The 11,035-nt window shown below is 43.0% G+C and overlaps 1 protein-coding gene across 10 annotated transcripts in view; it reads right to left on the bottom strand.

The window, feature by feature from the left end:
- The window catches only part of Syne1 (spectrin repeat containing nuclear envelope protein 1), a 436,344-nt gene that overhangs the window by 338,907 nt on the left and 86,402 nt on the right, over window positions 1-11,035 (bottom strand). The gene's annotated exons all lie outside the window — the stretch shown is intronic.

Raw genomic sequence — 11,035 nt, 5'->3', positions numbered from 1 at the left:
GCTTTGTAGAAAGAGATATTTTACAGGATTGGATGGTACAAGAAAAAGGAAAGAAAAGCAGTCACCATCAGCCTATAAGAAAGAGTAAAGCAGACCTGAAGGACAGCAGGAGGCATCCTAGACGAACTGGACCAACCTCATCACTTCACTGTGAGTGACCACCACTTACTGGGGCTTAACAAGATGAAGGCCTTCTGTGGGACATTCCCACCAAGGCAACTCTTAGCTCAGTGACCTGCTGTGATAGTGCTATTGGGGCTGCCAAGGTCACAGGCTCATTGATACTCCTGAGGTCAGGAGGCTGGTTTGTTTTGTTTGCACATCTAGCAAAACTTCTCTTGAGACAGCACAAAACCCAAAAGGAGCATAAGTACAAAAGTACAGGCTGATCAGAGCAGACCCATCACCTCTGCTGGATAAATGAACCAACTCCCATGTTTAATTCATGAGAGTCTTTCATTTTTTTAAAGAAAGTCATTCAAGTGTTCAACACACTGGTGTTCACGGAACCATGAATTAGAGCCTATCCTGGCTCAGAAGAAGCAAAGAGGTGGTGGTACTAATGTTGATGGTCAATAGAAGGGAGGGGCTCACAGCCATCTCACAGAATTGGAACACTTTCGTCATTCTGAGTTCCAGCTCCATTCTTGTCTGATTCTTGTTAAATCTAGTCGCAGACTTTAATTCTTGACTGCTGACCATCAACTGTCTTCCTTTCTTTAAATAAATATGTTCTATGGAGAGCTATTTAAACACCATGTTTTGTTGAAATTGACTTTCTTCTCTACATATGGAGCATTTATATTTCTCTTCTGACTGCATGAATTAAAGACTCTGAGTGGTATAATTCTAATTTTAAAAGTATTTTTCTCTCTATAAAATGAACAGCTGAACACATTTTGTTCTCATGCTGCGAAATACATGTTCAAAAATAACAGTTTTCATTTTCAATCATTCCCTCTTGGATCCCACCCCTCACACTGCTTCTTACTTATAGAGCAAAAATGTAAGAGTGATTTTATAGCCCAAGCATATAAATAAAAGTTATCTAGAACAAAAGGAGCCATTACAATGAAAACTCTTTGGTGCAATAAGAATCAAAATTATTACAATGACCATAGACAGTCATTACAAATATAATCTATCATTCAAAGTATCCATATAGTTTAAATGAAATAAAACAATGAGGGAAAAGTTCATAAATGTGTGATATATACAGTGAATAAATACAATTTAAGTTTTTCACATAATATTTTAATGTGAATATGTAAAGAAAGTTAAAGAAAACAGGAAATTCCCTTGAAATAATAAATATTCAAAGAAATCTGACACCCCCCCAAAATGTGATTGAATGCATGTATCCATGCCACTAAACATGCACAGGTCTCTTCCACTTTGAAGAACACATGCTCCATAGTGCTGGCTGAACTGGCCTTCAAATCAGCAGTTACAGCTAGACAGGTCAGTGACCCACAGGCCTCTGCCTATGACAAAACTGCCTCCTTCACAGGAGCTGGCTAGGTACTAGAGCTGGGGCCAATTCCATCCTAAGTCCTTTGCTCTTCACGGAAGTTTGCCTGCATAGACAGGACACTTGAGTCCCTCCTTCCAGGTAAATGTCCTCTCCTACATATTGTCCAATATGTAGCAGGTGCTTGGGCAATGCCACTTTGCCTGAGGCATTGTTTATACATACTTCATGAACAATAGGGGAGCTTTTTCTTGTCCTGATTAGTTCATCTCTATTCTTTGCAACAACATTGTAATAGAAAATCTTCTAGCTAACTTTGTCTCCGGTCACATACAAAATACTGTATCAATATGACTACTTTGGTTGAATGAAGGTCATAGGGCTAGAGGCCAAAAAAAGAGATAGAAATGAAGATAATTGATTGAAGCCCAGCTTGATGGAAAATAAGGACAGTGTGATTTTGTTCTTATTGCTTTCAAGCACTGGATAGCAAACAGTTGAGCACTTTACAAGATCATAATTATCTCCTCCTCCTCCTCCTCCTCCTCCTCCTCCTCCTCCTCCTCCTCCTCCTCCTCCTTTTTTTAAATCAGTGTAAAACTGTGATAAGTTTTGGAGGTATCTGGAGAATTTCCACCCCCATGGCCATAGCAATCACACTTAGCAGGTGGAACTATCACCTATTCATGCTGGGCCTGACATCATTCTAGGAATGGACTCCTGTCTCCCTGAGGGCAGAGGAAGACAGAGAGACAAGAGAAGAACTTCCCTTCAGTGCCACCCTTCCAGAAGCTTTTTTCAAATCATGTCTAAACCATGCATTTTGCTCTAAAATGACTGGGTGACCCAAAAAACCCTACAAACTCAAGGCTGCAGGCCTCTGCCTCTGAGGGCTGGTGCTGCAGGCGAGTCCCTTGTGGTTCATCTGTGACTGAACAGACCTCACAGCTCCATGTTCTCTATTTCTCCTCCCCTTTCATTCTTACTACAGCAGCCCCCTGATGACACATAACAGAACTCACACGTGTTCTCCGAGGACTTTAAGGAGGTTTCTTCTTGAACTTTGTGAAATCTGAAGCCACAGGTATCTTAGACATTTTTTCTGACCGCTTCCTCTCTTTGGGGAAATATTCTCTCCTCCTGTGTGTTTGTGCATGTGTGTGTGTGCACACCCTGTGTGTCTATTCACTGGTCTGTAAGCACCATCATATATTTAGCCCCTATTTGCCACCTGCTTTTATGATTTTATTGTGAAAGGATGGCCATATGTGTTATCCTACCTGTTAGTTGTATGCCCTGAAGAATAATTACATTCCCTAAGAGGTTAGGAGAATGATTCGATGAAAAAAGATTTCAGAAATAACTATTGGCATGAAATGAAAGCTTAAGAAATGTTCACATTGAAAAATCATGAATAATATTAGAGGATAGGAAAGGCAGCAGAATACAACAGACACTAGTATGGCAATATGTAAATCAATGGATGTGTAACTGATGTGATTCTGCAATCTGTATATGGGGTAAAAATGGGAGCTCATAACCCACTTGAATCAAATTGTGAAATATGATATATCAAGAACTATGTAATGTTTTGAACAGCCAACAATAAAAAATTAAAAAAAAAAAAAAAGAAAAGAAAAATCATGAATAAAATGAGCCAGACATGGTATTGCATACCTGTAGTCACAGTTACTCAGGAGTCTGAGGCAGAAGGATCACAAGTTCAAGGCCAGTCTCTGCAACTTAGTGAGACCCTCTTTCAAATTTAAAAAAAAAAAAAGGGCCTGAATGTGATAGAATGTTCCCTGGGTTCAAGAATCAGTACAATAAATAAATAAGTACAAATTATAACAATGCTGTTGCATAAGGGAAAGAAGGCAAAAGTCATATAAACTATATACATGAATTCTAATATTTAGTAGATGTTTCTATGGCTAAGATATTTATTCACTCAAATTTAGTAGCTGATTGAATAGGGGAAGGAGAATAAAGAAGAATTAGTAAAATATTACTGACTGTCTAAATGTGTTGAACACTGTTGTGTGGACTCCGGGTTATCTCACTTCATATTCACACCACCGCATGTGGGAAAGCTCCCCTCTCTCTAAAAGCAAGGAATCTGAATCCCAGCTTCACTAAGGTATTGGCCAGTAATCACACCACTATTAAGTGACTGGAGATTTGAGTCTAGGTTTATTATAATTTGAGCCTCCTTTTTAGACAGAAAGCCTAGTACAAAAATTCAGGCACTCACTTTAATTTTTCAGAACAATGCACAAACCTACGAACATGACTTTTATTTAATAATAAGAAAATTATTGACTAATCAAATCAAGTGCCTTCCACTCTACTGGAAACAAAAAGATTAATAGTAAAAAGCCACTTCTAAATATGGATTTAAGAAATACTAAAATCAAAAGAAGAAAACATCATGTGTATAAATATATGTTATCATGGTTATCATGTCTCCTAATGATCATATTTCTACTCTGCCCTGAGCTGGGCCTGTCACATTCTCTGCGTGGATCTAAAAGATGGCTGGGACCAAATCGCCTCCTGCTCATCATCAGGTTCCTGGTACTGAGGTCCCAAGCTACTCCATGTCTGACTTTTTCAATACTGAGTTACCCGTGTGTTAGGGTCTCCAAAACCACCCTTAGGCTTTGTGATTCTCTAGGATTTAGAGAACTCAGAAAAACTATTAAGCTCCCGCCTACAGTTTATTATAGCAAAAGGATATAGATTAAAATCAGCAAAGGGGAGAGGTGCATTCCCATGGAGTGAAGTCCAGGAAAATGCATTCACACAATTTCCAAGGTGAGTGACCTGCCCCCTCTGAAGCAGAGTCACATGGAGATGCACTTTATTTTTTTAACAATGATGTTTGACAACACAAATTGTTGCCAACCAGGGAAACTAAGCCAAACCTAAGTGTCTGGGATTTTTATTGGGGACACACAGTTCCCGTGTGATGGGCATCAGCTACTCAGACTCTAGCCCTCTTTCTCACTCCCAACCCCAGAAAAAAAAAATGTTAACCAAAATAAGATTGGTAATATAAACAATCTATTTAAAGTGGTACAGCACAGCCAAACCCCCTAACACAAAAACAGATACTCACTATAAACATAGTATGGCATAGGGTCACAGATATAGAGAAGCAAAATATGCCAAGTGCTCAGTGGTTATCTCTCTATAGCCAGCCAGGGCCATTACTAAGATAGGCTTTTCTCTGGAATGTGCACAGTTTAAACAACACAGGGCTTCTGAGTTAACCCTTTCCTGCTAATTAATCTTTTTCTCATACTCTGAAGCACCTAGAATCCTCTCAATAGACCTCTCCTCTGGGTTAAACCATCTAAAACTAATTTTATTCACAAATGGAACATGACTGACACATGTCTAAATTTATTAGTATGAAAAATTGTTCTGAGTCAAACTATATTTCAGAACCTCCCCACATCCAATGATGAGATTCCTACAAGTGACCCCAAATCAATTCATTCTGTAAGATAGGAATGAGCATTTTCAAAGGAATCTGATTGTATGTCTTTGCTATTCTAAGTTATAAATTTTAATTGTGCAAAAATGCACATTAAAAATGTTTACCATTTTAACAATTTTTTAGTGTAATTGTTCAGTAGTGGGTTATTTCCATATTACTGTGCTACCATCTCCAGAAGTATTTTCATTTTGCAAAACTGAAAGGCTACACACATTGAATGACAGCATTTCTACTTCCTCCCAGCTCCTGGCAAGCAACACTCTACTTTCTTTTCAATAATTTTGACTATTCTTGATGCCTTATATGAGTAGAATCATATAGATTTGTCATTTAGTGACTGGCTTATTTCATTTAGCATAAAGTTCTCAAGGTTGATCCATCATTTCACAGATGACAGAATTTATTTCCTTTTTAAGGTTGAATAGCATTTTTTCTTTTACATAGATACCACACTTTTTGTATTGATCTCTGTGTTAGTGGATGCAAGGTGTTCTCCCATCTGGATACTGGGAATAATGCTGCTATGAACATACATGTATCAATATCTCTTCAACACCCTATTTTCAGTTCTTTTAGATATATAGCCAGAAGTAGAACTGGTAGGTTCTTTGGAAATTTTATTTATTTTTATTTTTTTCAGAAACTACCATAGTTTTCTATAGATTCTATCATGCAAAAAAATAAAAACCTACTTTGAAACACTATTAGTATATCACCATTTCATAGGTGAATATCTATACATTTTCTACCATCTTAGAGTTCCTAGTAATCAAAACCACACAGCTATAAAGTAGATTTTTCAGCATTCAAGATTTAGCCCTTAGCAACCACAAGAGTAAAATCAACCTCTCTTCTGCCAGAACAATCCAGGTCCTCACCATCATCTTGTTTAGTTTTCTACCAAATGCTTTTTCTTTGGGGGGAAGAACTCTCAAAACATTTCACAACACAGAAAGCTATGTACTTTAAAATACTAAACACACACCCTATGACTCAATATTTGTGATTGCTGGATACCTTGTGATACCAATAAAATAGAACTAGAAAATGTCTAGCAGAAAGCCCAACCCACTGAAAACCACCTCCGGTGAGACGCTCACTGTTGAGCACTATCAGTCTTGTGTGCTGCCTCAGATGCACACAAAATGTCCCTCTGTGCACTGTGTGGGAGGTCTTAAGGCAAGGGCTGCTTCTCAGGACACATTCTGAGCATCCCTGAGCCCTGTGTGCACTGTGGTGCCTCACTTCTGGACCCAGATAAACCATGACTTCCCATTTAACTAAAGTTCAGTTAGAAACACAGACCCAGAAGAGAAGCGGGGAGGAGAATTCCCACCCCAGGTCCAGTCTCGAGCTTTTCCATGTTCTGATGGTCATCCGCAGGGTGGGGACAAGAGCCAAACAGCAGGAACAGAGAGAAGGTGGTAAGGGAAGAGAGGTTGACCAGTGGATGTGAAGCAAGTCACCTCCCCAGAGGCTGGCAAACAGCCCACCACACTGAAACACCTCAGAAAGCTGACACAGCCTTGGACCAGATCGATAAAGCCGATAATAACCACAGATGATGGCCAAATAAAATTCACTTGATGTCTGAAAGGATTTGTTATATTATTCAGAACATCGAATTGAAAGTTCCCAATATCTCTGGAAACGAGAAGTAATTTTAAAACTTTCTGTGTCATCTGTTTCTCTGCCAGTGCCTTTATGAAAGACCTATTGTGATTATTTTCCACCTCTATTTGGCAAAGATACGAATGTAGTTTCCATTCTTTTTCATTTTCCATGATGGATAGCATAATCATTTCCACTTCCTTGATTATTTAATTCAGTTCTGAATAAATATCTCAAAAGGCAATAACTTCCCTTTAGCCCAGCTTTCAATCAGCTCAGGAAAACCCTGCTCTTAATAATTCTCAGATATAATAAAAGTTATTTTCACTATGTAGTATAAAAGAAGCACAATCTTCAAGTCATTTCCTTTATTCTGTGCAATATTGGTATTGTCCTTGATACCTTTTGTTCACACAAAATATGTGACTCATTAACAAATCTTGTTTTTGTTTTTGTTTTCTTTTTCAAAATTCATCCAGAATCCAGCCATCTCTTATCTCCTCTACCGCCAGTATCTTGGTCCAAGTCACCAGTCCCTGGCCTGGATGACGACTTCAATGACCCCCAACTTATTTCCCTTCTCAACTTGCTCTTCTTCAGTCTTTTCTCAACAGAACACTTTTGTCATCTCCTCTTCTGCTCATCTCCCCCATTAGAATGTAAGATCCAAAATACATAGATTATTTCTCTATTTTATTCACTGCTACATGCTCAGTACCTCAAATATTGCCTGATTAAATAGCATTTAAAAATACTTGTTAATGAATGTATGAATAAATAAGATATATTTCTAAAGAAGGAATTTTGAAAAATATTATTTAAATGTTTATTAACTGTAAAAAACTTTGTAGGACTTATTTCCATGTTATCAATGAATTATACCCCTTAAACTAATAAATGCTATTCATCTTGAAATGGTGATTTTTTCCTTTCTAATTTTTAAATGCATATTTGGAAATAACTAATTTATCAGTATGTTTAGGGTTAACAAAATCAAAATACATGTGTTTTCCCTGATTTTATTAAGGCATAATTGACACATAAAATTGTATATATTTAGAATGTAAAAATGAGGTTTTAACACATTGTGAAATGATTAAATCAAGGTAACAACATATTCATCACCTCACATGTTTAATGTAGCTTTAAAAAAAAACTAAATAGTGATTTCCGGGGTGAATAATTACATTTGCCTTTCCCTCTTTGGCCCTTATTATCTTATATTAGTTCACTAGCAGTTCCACCAAAGTGCATGCAAGGAAACAGATGGGAGAGAAATTCAATCCACAAAGTGTTTCCATGCTACCTTTCACCACTGTTGGCGAAAAGATAACTGGAGAAGATGAAAGCAACTAGGAAAGTGATCTTCTATGACTGTGCAGACATCATTCAAGTTGTAATTACTACGGGTTGCTTTTTAAAAGAACAAGGAAAATCCCGTGTTCCTTTTAAAGGCTATGCATCTAACTTTGTATTAAAACAAAATGCTCTTAATGGATCTCTTATGGCCCCAAATATATATTGAAATCTCAATGCCTGCACTGCAGAATGTGACCTTATTTGGAAAGAGGGTCTTCAGAGAAGTAATCAGGTTACAACGAGGTCAGTAGCATTGGTCCCCATCCACTATGACAGGTGTCTTTATATAATGAGGTAATCCTGACACAGACACAGGCATGCACAGGGGAAGAGACTGCAGAGATGCAAGCTAAGGAATATGAAGCACTGCAGGCCACCTCCAGAGGCCAAGCAGACAAGAAAGGATTCCTGCTGGAGTCTGAGAAGGAACATGGCCTTCTTCCTTCCAAACTGTGAAAGAGGAAAATTCTCATTTCAAGTCAATATACTGTACTTTGTTACAGTAGCCATGGAAATTAATAGAAAACCTGAATAATGTTTTAAGACTTTTTTTTCTTTTTTTAACCAGTTCTTCTAAAGAGTAAGAAGATGCCTATATTATGCCTGAGGTCATTCCAAAGGCAGTGTTTGAAATATTTGGTGCCTATGCTTGAGAGATCTACAAATATAAGGCTGGCAGATGGAAAAAGGATTGCTCATTGCATATTGAAAAGAAACACCATTTATAGAAACACTTAAAAATGGCTGAGACCAATTTTTTTCCCCTCAAAGGGTCTAGTTCCAACCCATATATTTTACAGCTAGATATCATAAAGATTGAACCAATGGGGTTTAAATACAGTTTATTCTATTTGACAAAATGAGAGAAAATGTGAAATTGCAAATGAATACAATCAATATGAATATTAATATTATTTATACTAATTTCTCCAATTTAAAAAAATCAAACATTTTATAAATTTTGTTGGAAAAGACATATTTAAATTGTTCCCTTTGGATGGCCAGTGTAGCACCATACAGTTATAATAGCTATGGATCATGAATAAATTTGGGAATTTAAAACGTGAAAGAACTAACATTTTCATAGTAGAGGGAACTGGGACCAAAGACAGAGCAGGCCCAGCGGCCTGCTGAGGGGCAGAGCCGCCCCCCACCCCCCTCGCCTGCCAGGTAGGGGAAGGGTGACCACCGACAGAAAAGGCCCAGTGGCCCAGGGCGGGACAGAGCTTCCAATCACTCCTGCAAGGTAGGCGGGCCTGCGACCCACCGGCAGAAGAGGAGCAGTCGCCTGCTGAGAGGCTGAGCCGCCCCCTCCCCCTGCGCCGGCATAGTAGAGAGAACTGGGACCAAACACAGAGCAGGCCCAGCGGCCTGCTGAGGGGCAGAGCCGCCCCCCACCCCCCTCGCCTGCCAGGTAGGGGAAGGGTGACCACCGACAGAAAAGGCCCAGTGGCCCAGGGCGGGACAGAGCTTCCAATCACTCCTGCAAGGTAGGCGGGCCTGCGACCCACCGGCAGAAGAGGAGCAGTCGCCTGCTGAGAGGCTGAGCCGCCCCCTCCCCCTGCGCCGGCATAGTAGAGAGAACTGGGACCAAACACAGAGCAGGCCCAGCGGCCTGCTGAGGGGCAGAGCCGCCCCCCACCCCCCTCGCCTGCCAGGTAGGGGAAGGGTGACCACCGACAGAAAAGGCCCAGTGGCCCAGGGCGGGACAGAGCTTCCAATCACTCCTGCAAGGTAGGCGGGCCTGCGACCCACCGGCAGAAGAGGAGCAGTCGCCTGCTGAGAGGCTGAGCCGCCCCCTCCCCCTGCGCCGGCATAGTAGAGAGAACTGGGACCAAACACAGAGCAGGCCCAGCGGCCTGCTGAGGGGCAGAGCCGCCCCCCACCCCCCTCGCCTGCCAGGTAGGGGAAGGGTGACCACCGACAGAAAAGGCCCAGTGGCCCGCAGCGGGACAGAGCTTCCAATCACTCCTGCAAGGTAGGCGGGCCTGCGACCCACCGGCAGAAGAGGAGCAGCCGCCTGCTGAGAGGCTGAGCCGCCCCCTCCCCCTGTGCCGGCATAGTAGAGGGAACTGGGACCAAAGACAGAGCAGGCCCAGCGGCCTGCTGAGGGGCAGAGCCGCCCCCCACCCCCCTCGCCTGCCAGGTAGGGGAAGGGTGACCACCGACAGAAAAGGCCCAGTGGCCCAGGGTGGGACAGAGCTTCCAATCACTCCTGCAAGGTAGGCAGGCCTGCGACCCACCGGCAGAAGAGGAGCAGTCGCCTGCTGAGAGGCTGAGACGCCCCCTCCCCCTGCGCCGGCATAGTAGAGGGAACTGGGACCAAACACAGAGCAGGCCCAGCGGCCTGCTGAGGGGCAGAGCCGCCCCCCACCCCCCTCGCCTGCCAGGTAGGGGAAGGGTGACCACCGACAGAAAAGGCCCAGTGGCCCAGGGCGGGACAGAGCTTCCAATCACTCCTGCAAGGTAGGCGGGCCTGCGACCCACTGGCAGAAGAGGAGCAGCCGCCTGCTGAGAGGCTGAGCCGCCCCCTCCCCCTGCGCTGGCATAGTAGACGGAACTGGGACCAATCACAGAGCAGGCCCAGTGGCCTGCTGAGGGGCAGAGCCGCCCCCCACCCCCCTCGCCTGCCAGGTAGGGGAAGGGTGACCACCGACAGAAAAGGCCCAGTGGCCCAGGGCGGGACAGAGCTTCCAATCACTCCTGCAAGGTAGGCGGGCCTGCGACCCACCGGCAGAAGAGGAGCAGCCGCCTGCTGAGAGGCTGAGCCGCCCCCTCCCCCCGCGCCTGCAAGGTAGTCGGAACTGAGACCACCATCAGAACAGGTCAGACCTGCAACCGAGAGACAGAACAGGCCCAGTGGCCTGAGGAAGGGTAGAGCCGCCCCCCCCCCCACGCCTGCAAAGTAGGCGGACCTGCGACCCACTGGCAGTACAGCCCCAGAGGCCTGCAGAGGGACAGAGCCGCCGCCCGCGCCTGCAAGGACGGCGGACCTGCTACCGACTGGCAGAGCAGGCCCAGCGGCCTGCCGGCGTGGTAGGCACATTGCCCCAATTGGCGGAGGGGCAGAGCCGCCGCCCGTGCCTGCG

The sequence above is a fragment of the Marmota flaviventris genome, chromosome 6 (assembly GCF_047511675.1).
Source record: "Marmota flaviventris isolate mMarFla1 chromosome 6, mMarFla1.hap1, whole genome shotgun sequence".
Taxonomy (NCBI): Eukaryota; Metazoa; Chordata; class Mammalia; order Rodentia; family Sciuridae; genus Marmota; species Marmota flaviventris.
Note: the sequence above shows the minus strand (reverse complement) of the source record. Positions and strands in the feature narration are given on the sequence as shown.